This window comes from Rhineura floridana, chromosome 14 (assembly GCF_030035675.1).
Source record: "Rhineura floridana isolate rRhiFlo1 chromosome 14, rRhiFlo1.hap2, whole genome shotgun sequence".
Lineage (NCBI taxonomy): Eukaryota > Metazoa > Chordata > Lepidosauria > Squamata > Rhineuridae > Rhineura > Rhineura floridana.
The window spans coordinates 37,386,913-37,409,497 of record NC_084493.1 but is presented as its reverse complement, the minus strand read 5'-3'; the positions used below and the strand labels follow the sequence as shown (position 1 = coordinate 37,409,497).

Below are 22,585 nucleotides of genomic sequence, written 5' to 3'. Positions count from 1 at the left end.
GCATTAAGTAAATTGTGACGCATGTCTTTGAGTAAGCTGGAAGTTATTGTACTGAGTCCACTGTGTGGCTTCATGTCCAATCCAGCCCTGCTTGACCCAGAGTTTAAATACTTCTTCTTTCGACTTAAAAGGACATGCCCACTATGCAGTGTAGAAGTGACAAATTTTGAAATATAGAAACTCTGCCTGACAGCTTCCCTTAGCCACCCCCCCCAAGGAGAATCGGAAAATGCAGCCCCAGTGGATTCTCTGATCCCCTTTATGCTAGTCTGTGACAGTTGATAGTAAAACTAGGAAAGCCTCATTATCACCTTATTCAGCAGGCCTGTTCTGACAATGTTTCTCCATGGAAGTTTTGGAATGATTTTTTGGGGGCACACAAACAAGGAAGAGGCAGAATAGTGCAATGCATAAGGAGCCGGACAGAGACGGAGTGAGTGCAACTTTCCTAGGCTTTAAGGTTTTATGCCATTATGCATAGATAGGCAAGTAAGCATGAGAGAGGGAGTTTTCTTGGTGACGGTTCCAATATCTTGGAAAGCCCTCCTTGTGACATCCACCTAGTTCCTTTCCTTTCTTTTATTTTAGGCAAAGTGAAAACATTTTTTTTCATACATAAATTTTATATAAATCTGTAGTGTGGTCACGTCTGGAATATTGTGTACAGTTCTGGTTAAATGTAAATGTCCTGCCTTCAAGTCAATTCCGACTTACGGCGACCCTGTGAATCGGGTTTTCATGAGGCTGAGAGGCAGTGACTGGCCCAAGGTCACCCAGGGCGCTCCATGGCTGTGTGGGGATTCGAACCCTGGTCTCCCAGGTCGTAGTTCAACACCTTAACCACTACACCACACTGGCTCTCTAACAACACATGATGGAAATGGACTGCCTTCAATTCAGAGGGGGTTTGCCATTGCCTTCCTCTGAGGCTGAGAGGCAGTGACTGGCCCAAGGTCACCCAGTGAGCTCCATGGCTATGTGGGGATTCAAACCCTGGTCTCCCAGGTCATAGTACAACACCTTAACCACTACACCACACTGGCTCTCTAACAACACATGATGGAAATGGACTGCCTTCAATTCAGAGGGGGTTTGCCATTGCCTTCCTCTGAGGCTGAGAGGCAGTGACTGGCCCAAGGTCACCCAGTGAGCTCCATGGCTATGTGGGGATTCAAACCCTGGTCTCCCAGGTCATAGTTCAACACCTTAACCACTACGCCACACTGGCTCTCTAACAACACATGATGGAAATGGACTGCCTTCAATTCAGAGGGGGTTTGCCATTGCCTTCCTCTGAGGCTGAGAGGCAGTGACTGGCCCAAGGTCACCCAGGGAACTTCATGGCTGTGTGGGGATTTGAGCCCTGGTCTCCCAGGTTGTAGTCCAACAGCTTAACCACTACACCACACTGGCTCTCTGGTTACCTCACCTGAAAAAGGAGATTGTAGAGCTGGAAAAGGTTGAGAAAAGGGCAACCAAAAGGATCAAGGGGATGAAGCGACTCCCCTAAGAGAAAAGGTTGCAGCATTTGGAGTTTTTCAGTTTAGAGAACAGGCGAGTAAGGGGTGACATGATAGAAGTGTATATAATTATGCATGGCATGGAGAAAGTGGATACAGAAAAGTTTTTCTCCCTCTCTTCTAACACTACAACTTATGGACATCCAAAGAAGCTAAATGGTGGAAGATTCAGGACAGACAAAAGAATTAAACTATAGAATTAGCTCCCTTGAGAGGCAGTAATGGTCACCAACTTGGAAGGCTTTAAAACAAAATTAGGCAAATTTATGAAGGCTATCAAAGGCTACTAGCCATAATGGCTATGCTGTGCCACCACAGTGGGAGGCAGTGTGCCTCCAAATACTGGTTGCTGAAAACCGCAGGAGGGAAGAGTGCTCTTGCAGTCAGGTCTTGCTTGCAGGCTTCTCTTGGGCAACGGGTTGGCCAATCTGAGAACAAGATGCTGGACTAGATGGGCCATTGGCCTCAGGGCCGCTGAAAGCTGGGCCTGGGGAAAGATGTACGATTGGGAAAAATGAAATGGACTGCCTTCAAGTCAATTCCGACTTATGGCGACCCTATGAACAGGGTTTTCATGGTAAGCAGTATTCAGAGGGGGTTTACCATTGCGCTCCTCTGAGGCTGAGAGGCAGTGACTGGCCCAAGGTCACCCAGTGAGCTTCATGGCTGTGTGGGGATTCGAACCCTGGTCTCCCAGGTCATAGTCCAACACCTTCCTGCAAACCAAATGTTACTATTTTCTTTAAACATGTTTTTTAAGTGTCTTAGGTTTAACTTTGGGCGAGATAGAAAATAACTGAAAAACATTTATCAGAACAGGATAGTTAATACATTTATTAAAAAGAACACTGTTCCAAATAACCCTTGAAATATGCATAATGTTTGTGTTGCAATTTTTAAAAAATATATTCAACATTATTTTGAGATGGACTTTGTATCAGTTTAGGCTAATTTTGATGCTGTTTCCAATGTTGTAAACATTTTTACAGGGTTTTTTTTACTTAGTACAGGACCTACAAAGGAGGTCCAGAAAATTCATGGTGGTCCTAAATTTCCTGCAAGTATTATATACTAGTACTGTACGCCAATATTAATTTGATGTTTGAAGAACAAGTTATTCATATTTTGTTTTACTCACAAACATGAAAGAAAAGGTAAAATATGCAAATTTCTTTTGGTGTGGTAAGTGTACAGGCAACTTTTGAAACCTCAAGTGAACCCGAGCAAGAAGGGGGTGCAAGAGCTGATCAAGAAGTGAGACACTCAAGCAGACCCAACAAAGGGATGCCACCCAATAGGCTGTCTCTTCTAACCAAAGTGGAGGAGACACGAAAGCCCTCCAATTGACGAGACACTGAAGGGATGCCAGATACTGAGACAGACAAATGGCTGCAAGCTGCTGGAGAAGAAATAAAATCTCTTAAGAACAAAACATGGACTCTTACAGAGCTACCAAAAGGGAGAAAGACCATTGGATGTAAATGGGTCTTTGCAACTAAGCAAGGTGCAGAAGGGGATATGCAGGGCTACAAAGCTAGGCCAGTTGCTAAGGGATACTCCCAAAAGTACAGTGAAGATTATTGTGAAACTTTTGCACCTGTGGTCAAACAGACTTCTATAAGGACATTCCTCAGTATTGCTGCCTCAAGAAAGATGCAGGTTCAACACCTGGATGTAAAGACAGTCTTCCTATATAGAGACACTGAGGAAGAGATATATATGCAGCAACCACCAGAGTTTGAAGAACCTGGGAAAGAAGGACTGGTGTGCAAGCTTCAGAAAAGCATTTATGGCCTGAAGCAAGCTGCTAGGGCCTGTGGAATTACAAACTAAACCAACTACTTAAGGAGGGGTTCACACAAGGAAAGGCTGACCCCCGCCTATACTTGAGGTTCAAGAATAATAGATGGACATTCATCTTGACCTATGTGGATGATTTGGTCTGCTGTCACCAAGACAAGGAAGACAGTGCTGAAATGGTGAGAAATCTTAACAAGGAAATAGAAGTGAAAGACCTGGGAGACATCTCTTACTATCTTGGAATCCAGATGGAAAGGGGAGAAATTGGAAGCTTCTTCAGTAACCAGAAACAGAAAAAAATGGACCTGATAGAACACCTTGGGCTGACCGAAGCCAATGTAGCAGAAACTCCAGTGGAAGTGGGCTTCTTTAAAGACAATGAGACCAAGGAACCACTGTGAGACAGCAGTCAGTACGGGACAGCAATTGGAAAGCTCCTGTATATATCAACTGTAACAAGACTAGACATTGCGGCAGCAGTTGGGATACTGTGCAGAAGAGTTAATGCACCAACAAAGAAATATTGGACTCCAGTCAAAAGGATAGGAAGATATCTAAAGGGAACTGAAGATCTGAACTTGATGCTACCTGCAAACAGTAATCCTGGGCTGGTGGGCTACATGGATGCAAACTGGGCTGACAACAGAGAAGACCGAAAGTCCACTAGTGGAAATCTGTTCTATTTTGGAAGAGGACTCGTCATCAGTTGGACTAGTAAGAAATAGTCAATTGTTGCCCTCTCCTCTACAGAAGCAGAATACATATCTGCAACACAAACATGTCAAGAAGCAACCTGGTTACACAGACTACTCTTCGACTTTGGAATCAGTGAACCAAAGCTGCATGAAGACAACAAGAGCTGCATTTTGCTCTCCCCAGAAAGGGCGACGCTGCAAACAAAGCACATTTATACCAAGTACCACTGCCGAGAGATGCTCAACAGAAAGGGCTCATTGAGCTGAAGTGCTGCCCGACAGAAGAAATGGTGACAGAAGTTCTTACCAAGCCACAGCCCAGAGAGCGTTTTCAGGATCTTTGTGAAGTGATGGAAGTTGTGAGTTGCAATGCGAGACAATGAGGAGGGGTGTTGGAAGCTTCACTTCAATCAATGCATTGTCTTGCTGTGTGCTCTGAATCTATTGGCAATTAGGGGCAATAGATATAGTTAGTCAGTTGAAAGGGCCCCTGCTTGAATTCTCTCCTTGTGACTTTCCTCAGGTTTAAGCATGTCTCTGATGGGTTAGACTGATATTCTCAGGGCTATCATCACTTCCAGTTCCTCCTCCTTCTTCCCACGTTCTCTCTCTCCCCCTACTTTTTGAATTCAGCTAGGCTACTTTCTTAATAAATATGAGTTTATTTTGTGTAAGATAAATACAGTAGGGCGCCGCTTATACGGCGGGTTCCGTTCCGGACCCCCACCGTAAAGCAGAACCCCATTGACTTTAATGGGGCGCGTCACGTGAAAATGCCGCAAAAATGCTGCAAAATGCTACAAAAGCGGCTTTAAAAGAGGGGGGGAAAACTGCCGCATTAGCGGAGCGCCGGGAAGCGGGGCCCTGCTGTACCACTTTCTTTCATATTCTTTTATATCTCTAATGAACTCTGCTGCATAAAGCAACTCTCTTCATTGTGAACTGTGACCAACTACTGGAGCCTAGTGATTCTGGTCTCAGCTTGAGACCCTCAAGGTATATGTGGGGCTTTGCCATGTCTGAATCATATTAATAAATGTTGGTGCTTATAGAAGACTTGGATATGCTGAGATTTAACAACAGACATTATAGCCACTGTCTGGTCTGTAAAGTATTATTTGTTTGTTCATGGCCCAGGCCCCCAGAGGTTTGGGCCCTGGGGATTTTCTCCCCCTGCCCCCCCAGCCTTGAATTTTGTCCTGATCCAAAAGGCTCTTCTTACGTTCTTATATTTATACAGTTTAATATTTAGTTCTGTTGCTGTTCTTCATTATTAATCTCCTTAGCAAGGGCATTCCAAAATCTTGGTACCATCACCAAGGAGGCCCCATCTGTCATTAGTGCTTCAAATATGTGGTTTTCATGCTTTATATGCTATTGTTATGCTGTGTTTATTTTCTGTCTGTAAGCTGCTCTTCGTTTTAGTAGAAGAGTGGGATATAAATCTTACATAGAGAGGCATGTAAAATTTCCAGGGTTTGATATATACTCCTGAGGGATGAGAACTTGTGTAAGCTAGAATTCTGAGGCATTTTAATGGGCAGCAGTTGCTGATAGCCCTGACCCACATTAAGGTCAGGATACCTGTTGTGAGATTAGTGTTGAACACAGTGAATGTTCTTGAGAAAAAGGCGAGGTTGTGGAATCAGATAGGAGGCCTGCTTACAGGAATCTGGGAGTGTAATGCCTGGTGTATGTGGGCCACTTGAAGATGTCTTGGCAATAAATAACATTTGGTCATAAAGTTCTTTTTCCCCAGCGTGTTGTGTTATGTGAACTTTTGTTGAGCCAGCCCTGACATGCATCTTCAAGTACAGCACGGAAATTACAATACGGCAAGAACACTCCTCATCATGCAAAATATCTTTCTCTCTTGTGAGACTTTTGCTGGCTTTTATAGTCAGTCTAGAGTTTATTATGGTCATCTGACCAAGGAGACAAAATACAAAATCACAGCCTCAATAAAAGCATTTTTTTAAAGGCAAGATAAAAACTAGCAAATATAAGCAGGTCTAGAAGACATGACAAGACTCAGCTATTTTGACAGCTGCTCCATAATACAGGCATTGGTCCCCTCAAGGAAGATGCTCAGAAGAGTACCTAAAGATTCAGCAGGCTGCCTTCTTAAAAGAGGATATATTAGGTGGGTTCTCTAATTAAAAGCTACAATAAAAGAACATGGGAGAACATTTCAACCTTTCAGGGTTACACAGACATTATCTCTCTTTAAAGGGAATTCTAGCAACTCTGCCTTCTAAAGCCTTTGAAGCTAAAACTCTAACGTGAACCACAAAAATAGCTCTTCTGTATTGTTAAAAAAATGCCATTATTATTGGAAGCAAATCAAGTCAGGCCCAGTTCTAAGCAGCAGTCTGACTTGACAAAAGCTCTTATAGCTGAAGGTTCTTGCTTAAAAGTCTGTGGAAGTTTGTGGCTATTGGTTGGGGATGTGGGGGAAAGTTGGTGGAAAACATGTCTCAGACACCTGACTGGCTGGAAGATAGAGTTTTTTGGTTCAAATCTGGACAGAGAATGAGAAGGTTGTGTTTTGCTTCAGTCCGGTAAAAAGCACCATAAAGGTGATGTAAGGGTGATTGTTACTTTTGGAGAACTGTCTTTACTTTTAAAGAGCTCCTCTGCCCAGCACTTCTCTCAGACTCAACTTGTATATAACACCACAAGTCTCCAAGAGTCTCTTGGTGCAAGGAAACTGACATGATTAAAAAAAAAAATCCTTTAAGCTTGTTATTGTCTGACAAAGCAGAAGGGATTCTAGCCCCATGATAGAACAGCGGCTCTGCATGCAAAAGGTCGTGGCTCAATCCCTGGAACCTCAAGTTCAAAAGAAGAGGAGGGGATCGTGTAGGTGATGGACAAGGCTTCTGACCCTGGAGAGCCACTTCACTGTCAGATTTTTAATTTGGAAAAGTGGGTTGCTGAGATGTCACAAACGGCTCATTGGCAAGAAGGTGGTTTTTTATTTCCTGGAAAAGGTAAATCCAGATTAAATGGGGGGAAAGTACAGGCTGGCGTTTTGATGCCAATGATGTTGTGTAGATGCTGCAAAAATCTTGCATGCATGAGAGCCGACCCCATCCATTTGGAAGCACCCTCAGAGTAGATAATACTGGATTTGATGGACCAGTGCTGGTCACCTTGGTGTACAGCAGTGTCCTTGTTCTCCTATGTGAAGAAGTATCTATTGCTGTACTAAACTGGGACTAGAAGTTTGAAGAAACAGAGAAAGTTCCTCTCTTGCAATTATGTCATAGGAACTTGCTTTGGCACCTCTCTGCTTATCTGGAATGATCTCATAGTGTGTGGTTTAATTAATGTTATTGTGCCTTAACTTGCAGTAATCTCTTGTATGTTTGTATGATTGCTAAAGGATTTATGTTACGGTGTTGCAGAATTTACTGAAGAATGCATTTCAGCGTTCCCAAGCGCTTTTCAAGATTCTATCAGCTCCATGTGAATTTTCTCTTCCTACCCAACTGGCCACCCACATCTGTAGGGCACTCCGCCTGACATCCCATAATCTAATCAAATCTGCTTTGCTGCTGCCATTGGCCTATTCTGATTTTAATTCATGAGGGGTGTGCATGATTGTTTTTAAAAAGTTACTTCATTTATTTTTGTTATTAAAATGTGATTCATTTATATGTAAATTATGTTTATTTTTAATTCATTTTCATAAATGATTCAGAAACCATTTCAGTTTAATTAGTCTGATTTGCTTCCATTGCCTGCAGTGGGTGACCCATCTAATCTTCTGCTGTCTGTAATTTTCTTTCATCCAAATGGCATGACATTTTCAGGAATTCTGCAAGTTTCAAGACTTGCCAAATTTCAGACATACTGTGTTGTATCCAACATTAGTCATACTCAGAACTGAACCATCAAAATTAATGGAGATGAGTATGGCCAACAAATATCCATTAATTTCAATGGATCTACTAAGGAGAACTTGGTTGGATACAACCCATTGGGGGGAGAAGCAGTCCCTGTTCTAGAGGCAATTTTAAAAAGCATATCTCCTGTAACCTTCCTATTGGTTTCAGTGAGAGATCTCTTCCTTGTCACTTCTGTCTACCAACATGTCAGTGATTCACTTGGTCATGGAAGAGAGCATACACATATGTAGTTTACAGTGATGGTGAATTACATGTACCCAAGGACATCCATCCCAGCTTTGGATGTTTGTAAGCATATAAAGCTCGCTCACTGTTATGTTGTATGTGGAGAAGAGGCCTTCCACAAAGACCAAGCAATCCCATTGACTTGCCAGATCCTCTGCTGAATTATGGTGTCACATATAATAGGATACGCTGAAATTGTTTTAGATGTTAGATTTCTTGGCTACTTATTTAAGATCTTTGCACTTCATATTCTTCCATTATGATAGCTCTTCAGAAAGTTGCTGAGATTCTGATACAGATACAATTTCAAATAGTAGAATTGCTAATTTCTTTCTTGTTAGCAAGAGAGAATAGCTCAGTGGCAGGCTACATGCTTTGAATGCTGAAGATCCCAGGTTCAGTGCTGGTGTGTCCAGCACTGAGCTGGGAAAGACTGTATGACATTCTGGAGAATTGCTGTTAGGGCTCCTTCATATGTCCTGTTTATTGAGCATTCATTCTGATTTGCTTGTACAAAGTTTAATTGGCAGTTAGACTATGGGCCCTTTCAAATGTCCCTTTTTTGTGCGTTTGTGATGATATAATTTAACAAAACATTAATGTCCTTAACTGTCAGAGATTTACCTACAACTGGGTTGATGAAGTTGGTAATCTTTGACTAAATGTTGTTGTTTTGGAGCAAGACTGCATCATATGGTGCTGTGCTGCCTGAGGGACCCCATATTGCCAGCACTTGTTTGATATGTTCTTTTGAAAAAAGCTGTTATGGGGTCCAATATGCCCTGAAGATGTTTTTTGTTGTTGTATCAGATTCAGACTGATGTCTAGAGAGGCCAATTTCATGGAGGCCAAAATTATCCTCCATTGACTGCCTCAGGTCATCACATCCATCCTTAACGCATTGAGGCCAGGTTTGGTCCTGTCTCTAAAGAGGAACTACTGGTTTGGTATGTTGTAGAGAGGCTGTTAAGTCTTCCAGTAAAACTGGAACATGGGAAGCACTCAGGGCTTTTGGTCCAAACAGAGTGGTCAAGAGATGGCTTAGCTGTACATGTTGCCAATCTGCTGATTTTGGGAGGGCTTAAATCTCCATTAAGTTAGAGAAGGGGAGAAATCTGTCATTTGGACCAGTCAGTGGTCTAGTGTAAATATATCCCCTGTAGCCCATTTCTGCATAGGAAGGTATATACCCAGTCGATTACTGCGCTCTGCAGGTGAGGGCTTCCTGCAGATACCATCTTATCAGGAGGTCCGTTCTGCACAGCATAGGAAACGGACCTTTAGTGTGGTGGCACCTACCCTGTGGAACTCCCTATCGTTATTAGACAGTTGCCATTTCTGTTATCTTTTTGGCACCTATTAAAGACCTTCCTCTTTCAACAACCCTTTAAGTTGAGACCTATCCCAGTCTGTATCTGTGTTGGAATTGCTTTTTAATATGTTCTTAAACCTTCTTTTTTAAAATGTTTTTAATCTTAGAAGATGTTTTGAAAGCTTTTTTTAAGAAATGTTTTTGAAGATGTTTTCTTTTAATGTGTTTTAAAGTTTGTTTTTATGATGTTTTAATGTTTTTAGTGCTTTTGTTTGCCACCCTCGGCTCCTGCTGGGGGCAGGGTGGGATATAAATAAATAAATAAATAAATAAAGGTTTCCCCATCTATTTTCAGCCTTGGATTGCATCAGAGATTATGCCTCACTTGGGTACATGGATCAAACTCAAATTTCTGTTAATGGGGCCTTTCAAGTGTTGAGACCCACACAATTCCATCCACAGGGTGGGGCAGCATATTACAACTCTAAGGCTATCCATAGGGCATCATTTGATAATGTGGGTTGTTGTCACTGGTAAATGCCTTATGGTGCCTTTCCAGATTAGCATTTCCATGATTGGCAGGATCTCTTCTTGAGCCCTTGTGGAGCTATTGCAAGTTAGAGTAGATAATATGTTGGTAGGTATACCATTGGTCTGACTCTGATGTTGAAGTGAATGACTGTAGCTCCATGCTTTGCATACAGAAGACCCCAAGTTCAACCCCTGGGATCTCAAGGTAGCCCTGGAAAGGACTCTTGACTGTAACTTTGGGGAGCTGCTGCCAGTCGCAGCAGACAATATTGTGGTAGGTGGACCCAATGGCCTGACTCAGTAGATGGCAGTTTTGTAAGTCCATGAAAGCTCTGCTGTTTTAGTATCTGCTTCATGACCCTGGAATGAAAGTAGCCAACATGGTGCCCTCCAGTTGTGAACTATAATTCTCATCATCCTTGATCATTGGCCATGCTGGCTGGGGTTGATGGGAGTTGTAATCCAAAATTTATGAGGGCACCGCATTGGCTACCCCTCCCTTGGATAAAGGACCAAGAGGGAATCAAGAGGCTTGCCACAGCTTCTTCTTTTGCCGCTGTCTTGGTATAATGGTGGTGCAGGTAGGGCTGGAATAATATCTCAAATAGAGAGATGCCAATATTAGATGTTGAGGGCCCAGCTGTTGATTTTGGTAAGAGGTTTGTGTGGGGGAATAACTGTCAAGCATCACATTTTGAGGCATCCATGTGACTTTTTCCAGCTACGGGCAAAGAGGAAACAACTTAAATTTCCTTCCTCGCTTTGTACTCCGATGAAGTCAATACAGTTGTAAAATTGCTGGGCAAAAGGCACCATAAAGTCAGAGGTGTTTTGGTATAAGCAGCAATTACATTGATGGATGGGTAATGATTCTCTAGATAAAATCTTCTTGGAAGGTATACCTGGTGTTTGATTTAGTTAACACCTTTTTACTAAATGGAGAGAGATACGTGGCCGCTTCTACGGGTAAAGGTGTTTTTAAAAAATGGATGGTTTGTTATTGCTGGTTTAAAATGTATTTTTATTTTTAACAAATATGTTCATTGTTTTATTGTGTGTTCCTTTGAGAACTCTTTCAGCTATTAAAAATTAAATAAGCAATGACGGGATGCTATTACCTTCCATCTGGCTTATGTAGGTAGTTGTTTTAGGCTAAAACAACAAAGGATCTTCTAGGACCTCAAAAACTAACAAATTTGTTATGGCACAAGCTTTCATGGACTCTGGCTCCATTTGTCTGACAAAACAGAGCCAACAAAAGCTTATGCTATAATAAATGTGTTAGTGCCACAGGTGCCACAGAAGTCTTTGTTCTTGCTGCAAGAGCCTAACACAGTTGCCCTTCTGAAAATCACTGAGCTCACGGGGGCTTACTTCTGAGTAGACATGGGTAGGATTGTGCAGCCAAAGCTAACTTCTACATTTGTCATTTAAACAGGTATTCTGTGTATGAAATAACCTGAGTTGGAAGCTGTAGGTGTTTAAAATGAGTACCGGAGGTGTGTGTATATCTCATGATAATGAGTAACACATTTATTTTGGAGGTAATATCTCTACAAGAGTGATATACTTTGAAGGCAAGGGAGTCTGCTGGTTAAGAAAGGGTGATTAAAAGAGTGATATGTGTAAGGGCAGTTGTGAAGTTATGCATATGTTCCCGACTCTGTTGAAAACCATAAGCTGTACATCAAGGGCAGGGTGGGTGGGTGAGGAGGAATGAATGACTTCCCATCTCTGGACATGAATATGGATGATTATTATTTAAGCATTTACGCTGTGCAACTCACATGTTTAGTTTGTGTTATGTATGTTATCTCAGACAGAAATTCTTTAAAAAAGCCTTGTAAAATAGACCTGTAAGACTATCCAGATGTTTAGGAATACAGCTCCCATAAACTCCCATGTTGGCTGTGACTGGTGGGCCTTTAGTCTGAAACATTTGGAGGGCATCAGTTTGGGGAAGGCTGGCCGATCACGTCTTCCCCATTTTGCAGACAGGGGAACTGAGGCTAAGAAAAGTAGATGCCAAATTTAATCCCATTCTGTTGTATAAACAATCCTCTGTGACTGGCAGATGCTGCTGTTGTTATTAATAATGCAGTCTTCCTCCAAAAAGAAGCCTAGGGCAGCAAACAAGTGATGCACCAATAAAAACATATTAAAACTTTTCCAAAACAAATGCAGATTGGGACAAAGGTATCTACTTAAAAGGCTTGTTGAAAGTGGAAGGTCTTCTGTAGATGCCAGTGACAGTTCACTAAAATATATTGTTTTATCCATTTTCTGGGTCCGATATTTTTGGACACATGGCTATAAGCGTCCTAATTTTCTGTTCTGAATGTAAGTAGTTCTCTTTCAGCAGTTTATGTTTCCCATGAGACATTTCATTCCAGAGGAGACAAAAACATCACATCACTTTCTTAGAGTGCAATCCTATACATGTCTACTCAGAAGTATGTCCCATTGAATCGTTTGGGCTTACTCTCAGGTAATTGGGTATAGAATGGCTGCCTTAGAAACTTACTGCTGCTTTTCCTTCTCCAATCTGATCTGGTTTTTTCGGGAGGGGAGGTGTTGTTGTTTCCTGAGGATGTCAGTTAGTTGAGACCAGCGAACGCCAATCAGTATCTTCAGAATTCGGTTGGGGAGGATTGTGTGGGGAGAAGCCCATAACGAGTGTTTGCAGTTGCTTATTATAGCAGAAGGAAGCACAGATATATCTAGGGTTAGATATTAGATTATAAAGTCCTTGGGAAAGGAAATAGATTCACACGGTGCCTGAGTTCCTGGAACGGAGCCCTTTGTGTTCTGCTTCAGTATTCACAGTGTGTTTGTTGGAGGCCCCAAGTGTTGGCCACACATACTTTGAATAGTACCGCAGATTACCAGAGTACACTTACGCATTGCCAAAAATGGTAAAATCCACCACCGCTATATTGCCTAATGCAAATGCATAGATGCAATTTGGAAATAATTACTGTGATTTAAAATAGAAATATAGTACATCTCACCCTCCCGGGAAAGACTGTAACTGGGTACCTGCTCAGTCTCTTGTCCAGAGGTTAACCCTGGATGGGCAACTTCCAAGGCTCTCTCTGCTGTGCTTTCTTAGGGTTCTTTATCTTTAAACCACTTAGACCAGACAGCCCTTCAGAAAAACAACACTTTCCAATAGAGGATTGTCCTCTGTAAAGTAAGACACATGGCTACCTCATAGATGATGGATTGGGAACCTAAGAGTCCATGTGCTGTATCCACCATTCCTTCACCTCTTCTGCTTTCCTTGTACAAATGAGACTCTTATTTTAGTTAAGTTTCTAGTTCTCGTGATGGCTGCATTGCAGACCAGAAGGCAAAAATGCAGTCATCCAAAAGGTGCATAATAAGAAGCTAAGGCTGTATCCAACTATGTTAAGGTGTTGGACTATGCAAGGTTCAAATCCCCACATAGCCATGAAGCTCACTGGGTGACCTTGGGCCAGTCACTGCCTCTCAGCCCCATGAAAACCCTATTCGTAGGGTCGCCATAAGTTGGAATTGACTTGAAGGCAGTACTCAGGGCAGACTCACTGATATTAATGGACCCAAGTTAGTTTGCCCATTAATTTCGATGGCTTTACTCTGAATTTATTTTTATTTAGACTTCTTCCATTCCTAGAACTTTGGGTGGATTACAGTTTTAAAATGCACATCAAAAATCTAATCCAGACATGCCAAAACATCACACCCAGTGAAAAGCCTTACCCTGACCATGTTTTAACACTCATTGTGTGCTTGTCATCCCACGCAATAACTTTTTTGGGGGGAGGGGAAGAGGTCTGTTCAAAAAATGATGTTTGGGGAAATGGAGAGGTTATAAAAAGTCTTTGTAATGCCTCTAAGAGAAGGGAGTTCCATGTTGGTGGGACAGCGCACCATAAATGACTCCAGCCTTTGTGTATTTTTGTTGCCAAAAATTGGCTCAGAAGTAGAATAATCTGGTTTTTAAAAAGGATGTATAAATGCTAAGTATTGTTATGTGTGAGGTTTATGCAAATATGACAACTGAGATCCTTCCATTGTCATCTAAAAGCCCCTGGAGAAGTGAGTCAACAGAGCAATGGGCCAAGTTCTCAGGAGTCTTACAAGCCACTCTCTTGGGTTGTTTTTTTTTTTACTGGATCTTCCCTTCCAAGATGATGCAGCTCTTTTTTTAAGAGGTGCTTTTCCCAGTAGCCTTTTTAAGCCACACACCTTTCCCTAAAGAAGACGCCGAGCCAAATGTCCCCAAGGGTGCAGGGTTGGTGGGAAGGCGACAGGACAGCTCTCTTTGATGTGCCAGTACCATGTTTTCCAATTGCAGAGCCGCTTCATTCCTGATCTGTTTATCTTAACATTTTGTGCACCGCTTTTCTGCACAGGACCAATTGAGACCAATTTAAAAGTCACCAAGACCGAAAGAGCAAGCCTCCTCCCCTCAAAGCTTTGTCAACCTCGACTGTGCTTTGAAAGAGGCAAGAGGGGCTGTGCTCTGGTTTGGAAAAGGGGTCAGGTCTTACAAACCGGGGGAGGGCATTCGAAACCACTGGGGACCAAGCCCGGCAGCTTCCTTCTCCTCTCCCTGTGGGCAAGATTGGCCCCATCCTCTGATGTTAGGCACTCGGTTGGATCATCAGGACATAGGCCAGCCCCTTATCAGCTGGCTTGTTTGCAGCTTTCCCCCAATGGAAGTTCATTAAGGCTGCAGTCCCAGCCCCACTTGGATTCAGCAGGACTGACTTCTGAGTTGGCTTGTGCTGCAGTCTAACACACTTACCTGGGAGTAAGCCCTATTGAACCCCATGAAGCCTACTTCTGAGAAGTAGTGTAGTGGCAGGTTCAGAAGTGCAGGGTCCTTTGCTGATAGTCACAGCCATACATCCCCATCCTTTTTTCTTTTTCTGCTGGGTTGAGAATGAGATCCTTGTTAGTGCCTTTTCCCACAACAACAAATGCCCCTGGGAGCCAATAAGCATAAAATGGGAGTGTTAGCTACTGACAAGAGTCTTCTCAGTTGCTGACTCACCTCCTTTCACTTTCATTGGCTCCAATCATCAGGAAAGGACAAGGAAGCATGTTAGAAGACTCTTCCTGGTGGCTTCCGCTTTCATGCTGATTGGCTCATAGGATGCTGGACACATAGAGACCTTGCTAGGACCCTGCTCCCAAAAAAGGAAGGGGTCTGAGACCCCAGACGACTGCACCCCTGCTTCTGAGTAGACATGTATTGGATTGCAGCCTTGGTTAGGATTGCACTGTTAGGCAGCACACCCATTTATGCTTAGCTGGGAAGGAGCCCCATAGAATGCAGAGGGATATGCATCAGAAGTGAACGTGGGTTGGATTTTGTTGTATGTCTGGAGATGCAGCTGTCTCTGAGCATTCCAAAAGTTTCATGCAGGGGTTCAAGATCCTGTGCTTGCCTACCTGAACAGAAACATTTTGTACCTGATGTTGTTCTTCAGTGTCCAGCATCCTTATTTGTAACATTAACAAAGCAGGGGTGCCCAGCACTCTTGTCATGTAGGGTGTTGTTTTAAAGGAATTTTAAGGCTTGCAAAGGGAACTGAGCCACCCCTTTCCTTTCCTCAAAGCAAGGATCTGTCCAGGCCCATGGATGCCCTGCAAAGTAACTTGCACAACTCTGACCTTGGCCTTCTAGAAGAGAAGCAAGGAGGGTGTCCTGCAGGACTGATACCTCTGAGCAAGCTAGTTAAACCACAGTCTTGGAGGAAGCAGCAGTAAATAACTTGATATTCCTTTAAATAAATAACTGAACTAAATCCGTCTTTAGTAGATTTATATCTGACTTTTCCTTCAATGAACTCAGGGTGGCACATGTGGTCTGCCCTCCATTTTATTCTCACAATAACCCTATGAAGTTGGTTAAGCAGAGATAGAACGATAGGCCCAAAGTCACCCAATGAGCTTCATAGGCTGAGTGAGGATTTGAACCCAGGTCTCTCTGTACCCTTTAACTACTGTACTGGCTGAATAGCTGCTTGATGTAAGGAAAATTCTTTCTGCCCCTAAGAATGGCCATCATCTACATCAGAGGTAGCTAGGGTTGTCAGGTCTCCAGTTTTTGCTCAGAGACTCGAAGGGTCCTCTCCGGGTCTCCAGATGAGTCACATTAATCTCTGGACTCTTAGCTTTCATTTAAAAAAAAGTTTCTAGGTGGTCTTGTTCAAGAGATATAAACCTTAAATGTCAGCCCCCCCGCAACTTCTGTTAGAAGTGGCTGCTCTAATCCCTGCCCTTTTAGGTTTTTAGCCAGTAAGTGAAGTCAGGGTTGTGATTGACAAGATTTGTTGACCACAGGCAATAGCTAAACCCCATTTCAAGTTCTGAAAACAGTTTTCCTGCTTGTGTCACATCAGGAATTCAGTAAATATATAGCTTTCAGCAGCATGAAGCTTTCTTACTCTGTACAGGCCTGGAACTTGCTTCTGAGTAAACATGCATAGGATTGCACTACAACAGAAGATCACAGCAGGATGTTGGTGGGCATGCACAGTAAACAATTTTAGTTAAAATTATTATAAAAGCGTACATGCAGTTTTTTTTAATTACTTGCAAAAAATGGCATATTATACATTTTATCTTTCAAATAATTTTTGAACAGAAATTGTAAAAAGTGTATATGGTGCAGTGTTATACTTTTCTAGTTAAGGAGTCAAACAAGTTTTCAGTTTTACTGGACTGTTGAAGAGGACAGTTTATTTGTCTTATTCATAACCTGACTGTTGCCTGGAATCCTGGAGAGCCAATCAGGGTCATCAGTACTGAGCTAGGTGGTACCAAATGGCCTGACTTGGTATACGGCAGATTTCTTTGTGCCTTAAAGAGGAAGGAGACCCAAGGACCACAGTGACTCCAAAATTTATTTATGTGTTTTATTTACAACATTTATACACTGCTTTGTTGTAAAAAACCTCAAAGCGGTTTATAGAAGGAATTAAAACAATAAAATTATTGGCAAAAACAGTTGAAGACAAGTATTTAAAAAAATTCAAAATAATAAACCCAACAATAAATTAAAAACAGGTAAAAAACATAATAGCTTCTACATGCCTGGGTAGGCTTGCCTAAACAAATATGTTTTTAGCAGGTGCCAAAATGAGTACAATGAAGGCGCCTGCCTAATGTCAATAGGCAGGGAGTTTCCAAAGCGTAGGTGTTGCCACACTAAAGGACTAATTTCTTCCAAGAGCAGAACAAGTACTATGTGGCACCTGTAACATGGAAGGCACACCTTGACCTTGGCCTGGTAGCAAATTGTCAACCAGTGCAGATTTCAGAGCAGAGGTATTATGTGCTGATAGAGTCTCACTCATGTCAGCAATAGTGCTGCAGCATTCTGCACTAACTGCAGCCTTGGCTGACTGGCTGTCATGATTTGTTTAGTTTAGGTTTTTGGTTAGAAGTCCTGACTGGTTATGGGGTGCTGAGTTTTCTGTCTTCCTCATAGGAATCTTGTTGTGGTTGGTATGGTATTGCATTTAGGAAATCTCCACTGTCTTTTGATTTTCTTTTTCTATTCACATTTCATTTACCTCAGACTTTACTCCCTTACATCCATGGAAGTAACAACAGTGGTTCAATGTGCTCAGCTCAACCCCTTAAACCCACTGATGATGCACCTTGTTATTTGCATGATGATTTGTTTCTTGCCCAATATTGGTAAAAGAGAATTCACATACTAGGAAGTGTGGCTTCAACTGCTGTTGTTTCCAATCTACTGCCTGTGCAGGTAGACCAAACCATGTGTGTGTTTCTCTCTGTCAATTATTACTCACTGAAATTGGGTTGGCTGTCATAGTGAGTTTATAGCAACCCACAGAATAGGCAGGAAGAGTAGGGGATCTTCTTAACTCTTACTCATTTCTCAAACGTCTCTCTGCAGTGAAGAGTCAAGTCTGTGAAGAAGTTTGGGGCAGGCATGTTAAAGGGCAGGCAGGGCATTCCAGGCAGGGGGTTGCCAACCCTGCTTTGATATGGATATCAAGCCTTACCAACAGCACAATCCTAACAATATCTACTCAGAAGTAAATCCTGTTGAGTTCTATGCGGCTTAGTCCCTTAGTAGCGTGTTTAGAACTGCAGCCTTCAGGGGCATCCAGCTTTACTCCTGAGTGCTCCCATCTAACATCTTCACAACATTAGGCTCCCTTTTTCCTACAGGGCCTTCTGGTGACTGGCCTGGCCTGAGGGCACTTAAATCTTCTTGCCAGAAGCAAGTAGGCTAAATTAAACGTTCCTTACCAAAGCTCTCTAAGCAGGTGAGAATAGGGTTGTCATATTGCCTGGTTAGCTGGGTTTTACCTGGATTCTTTGCATGCCACCCGGGGCCCGTTTAGCCTCTTAGGTGGCCCGGATTCTCAGCTTTAACTTAAAAAAAAAATTAAGTGTCTAAGTGGTCCGGTTCTTGAGATATACATAAAAACGTCAGCCTGGCTGTTGAATCTTTCTTTAAACAGTACTTTATAGCACTTCCTAGCTTTAACCCTGCCCGTTCAGGATTGCACCCAATCAGTGACGCCAGGGTTGTGTTTCAGTTTGATTGACCTAGAAAACCTCATTGCAATGCCAGAAAATGGTGGTTTCCCCCCGTTTATCTGAAAATCTCATAAATTGGGTAAGTATATACATTTCAGATTTTTTCCCTCTTGTGTGCAGGAGTCAGATCCTGGGCGTTGTTTTGAAAACCTTCCCAATACTTGCTTTTGTAAAAGCAATACTAATCCCATATGCCCAGAGTAAATCCCATTGAATTCAATAGGACTTTTGAGTAGACATGGTTATGAATGTGCTGAAAATCAATGGGACTTTGAAGTGAATGTAAAAAAGAATTGTGTTTGTGTTCTAACTCTTTCTGTTTCCGCTCCAGTCCTATTTTAAATCAAGTAGGCAGGGCTTACTTAGGTATTACAGTTTTTATTCTGTAGGAAAGTAATACTGGTTTTTTTAAAACTAATACTGATTTTTCTGCAATGACCAACTGGTTTGACAATAAACTACTATATGGGCTGTATGTATTTATACATCTGCAGTGTGTGTGTGTGTGTGTGTGTGTGTGTGTGTATGGAGTGTTTCCAACAACCCTGTGAGGTAGGGTTGGAAACCAAGGCAGCTCACAAAAAGAAATAAAGCCATTTAAAATCCAATAACCATAAAAACAAGTATAAACAGTTGCAAAACAGCATAAAGTGGCATGATTCAGAATTTTGGGTTGTGTGAATGAAGTTGCTTATCACTTGAGGTTCCATTTCTGTCCCTGTTTGAGAAAGCCCACTAAATACACTGGGACTTGCTTCTGAATACATAAACCTAGGATTGCACTATAAATATCTTTACAGTTTGTGTAAATAATAAATATATTTGATAGTCATACTTATATAAATATTTCTTATCATATTTTTGGTTTTTGGTTAGGAATCCTGACTGGTTGTGAGATGCTTAGTTTTCTGCCTTACTCATAGGAATCTTGTTGTGGTTGGTATGGTGTTGCATTTAAGAAATCATTGTACGAAATGGCCTGAATCAGTATAAGGCAGATTCCTTGGTTCCTAAAAGTGGGAAGAGACTCAAGGGCCACAGTGACGCCAACATTTATTTATGTATTTTTATTTACAACATTTATATACCGCTTTATTGTAAGAAAATCTCTAAGCGGTTTACAGAAAGAATTAAAACAATAAAATTATTGGCAAAAGCGTTAAGGACAGATACTTAAAAACATTCAAAATAATAAAAACAACAATGAGTTAAAAACAGATTTAAAAACACAATAGCTTCTTTATGCCTGGAGAGGCTTGCCTCAAGAAAACTGATTTTAGCAGGTGCTGAAAAGAGGCATCTGCCTAATGTCAATAGGCAAGGAGTTCCAAAGCGTAGGTGCTGCCACTTTACAGGACTGATTTCTTACAAGAGCAGAACAAGTACTGTACTATGTGGCACCCGTAACATGGAAAGCACAGCTTGAACTTGGCCTGGTAGCAAATCAGCAACCAATGCAGATTTCAGAGCAGAGGTATTATGTGCTGATAGGGTCTCACTCATGTCAGCAATTGTGTTGCAGCATTCTGCATTAACTGCAGTCCCCAGGTCAGGTTGTGCTGCATGGGGATTTCTGTGACCTTGGCTGACTGGCTGCTAGGATTTTTTTAGTTTGGGTTTTTGGTTATGAATCCTGACTGATTGTGGGATGCTGAGTTTTCTGCCTTACTCAGAGGAATCTTGTCATGGTTGGTATGGTATTACATTTAGGAAAGTGATACTGCCTTTTGTGTTTTTTTTCCTATTTGCATTTCACTTATCTTTAACCTCACTCCGTTACAGCCATAGAAGCAACAGCAGCCATATGCAAGGTAATTAACTCCCTTTAGTGATAAGAGCAAGAATTTATAATTATTATTTTAATTAAAACAGGAGGCTTATCAATACTTTGAAGAGGACCAGATATTTATTTTCTTTCTGAGCCCAGGACTGGGTCTTTCATGATGCCTGGTGGCGGGGGGGGGGGAGCAGGAGAGTAGTTGATAAGACAGACATCCTGGCATTGGTAATCTAATTAGCAAGGTATGTGTGGGGTTGTTGCACACTTCCAGGCCCAGTTTCATTTTGAGTATGGAGGTGGAAACTCTGTAGATGTGGTTGATCAAAGGGAGAAGAAATTTTGAGTTAAGCAAAGCTCTGCTTTTATAAAACCTAAGAAACATACAGATACTTTGAATGTCTGAGTGCCTGCACCAGTGGAATACTGGGGGAACTTGTAAAACTTGCTGCAACAGTATTTACAACTAAGCATGTGGTGTGAAAGACTCCTTTTCCTAACATTTTGGCTTCTTCTTTTTCTCCACCCACCACATCTCTGAAATATATCGTATATGTAATGGTTAACCGTACTGCTGCCCTGACTTACTTTATGTTTGTTGCTATTTTGTGTTTTTATTATGTTTTTATATTGATTGTGTATTTTTATTGTTTTTATTATATTTGTAAGCTGTCCTGAGCTCTGTTTTTAACACCAGAAGGGCAGCATATAAATCCTCTTAATCAATCTATAAATATTCCATAGTGTTGGAAACGAGTCTAGGCATTTAAGGCTGAAAATGTTGCTTTAAAAAAAAAAGATTTCTCACATCTTTCCCCAGTTTTTGGTGGTAATTCCTAGGCACAAAAAGAAAACAACTGGACAATCCAAATATTAATATGCAAATAATTTGCAAATAATATGCAAATTAGCCTGCCCAGATTTGTGGAACTGGAGTATGGCAACCCTAGGTGAGAAGGAATGATCCTGTCACTTCAGCTGGACCTGGAAACACCCTCATTTAGCTAAGATCTCTATCTTAATTTCCAATCAGAGAATTTTTTTGTTTGAGTGGTATGCTCCAAGCAACTGTGGCTGATGCTTAATGTATCATCCTTAATGACATCACTAGGGGCCGCCCCAGGACATCACTAGGGCCCACTCCCCATGACATTATTAGAGCCCGCTCGCTATGACATCACCAGGGCCCTCCCTTCAGGGTTTGGATGCTTCTGACCTGGCAACCCTAGAGGTAGGGCATCTTTTATTATGTTGAGGGCTGTATTCTCTTTGGGGTAACCTGTTTGGGGGACGAGGCCAGAGCCAAAGGTGGCCAGGGCCACCCACTCTTTCTTCACTCTCTTTCTGCCGCCCCCTTTTCTCTCTCCCCCCCTTTTTCCTCCCTGCCCTCCCAGCTTCTAGGGGAGGGTCTCTTGCCGGTTCTCTCCTTCCCCTCCTCCTTTCATGGCTCCCCCCCCCCTGCCATTTCCATTTTGGCTCTCCTTGCCCCCTCATTCTTTCTTTACAGCTTTGCAGTCCGCTGGGCCCAACTGAGGCCTTGCCTTGCAGCCTGGGTGGAGCCAGGGAGAAAGACTATGCCATCTTGTGAGGGCCACAGGCCCTTCCGGGCAGGGTATGAATGCTTAATAAGCAAAGACACAAAGAAAGGAAGAAATGCTGGCAGATAGGAACAAAGCCCCGAAGAATCATGGAAATTGTAGTATGACACAACAGAGAGACGAGGCAGGCCTTTGCTGTGGCTGCTGTTGTAACGGAGTCTATCATGTCAGCCTGTCAGTGCTGCCTGGCACTGGCTGCCCGGGGGGAATCCAAAGTTAACACCTATGGTTGCTGCCATTTCGCTAGGCCCCGGCCTGGCCCAGCCTTAACTCTGAGCTCTTTCGCTGATGGAACAAAACAACCGAATACTAAACAGCTCGTAGATCATGAACGACTGCCACAGAACAGCAATTTCTTATTGCTGAGCTAGATAGAATACACAAGGTCTGGACAGGTATTTGTGTGTGTGTGTTAAGGCATTTTAATTAACTGGTGTACGTGACTGCCTACTCTGATGCTGGTTATACGTTGCAACATCTTTTTTTAATTAACTGGTGTACAAGACTGCATTCTCTGGTACTGGTTATATGTTGCAACATCTTTTTGTCTGGTACTTTTTGGAGGGCAGAAGGTGAGATGTGATACATTACGGCTTTTTCTTTGCAATTGTGGTCAGCAGTTTTTGTCCACAGGAA

The 22,585-nt window shown here is 42.3% G+C and overlaps 1 protein-coding gene across 1 annotated transcript in view; it reads left to right on the top strand.

Moving 5' to 3' along the window:
- DAPK2 (death associated protein kinase 2) overlaps positions 1-22,585 on the top strand; it is an 82,914-nt gene that overhangs the window by 15,640 nt on the left and 44,689 nt on the right. The window lies entirely within an intron of this gene.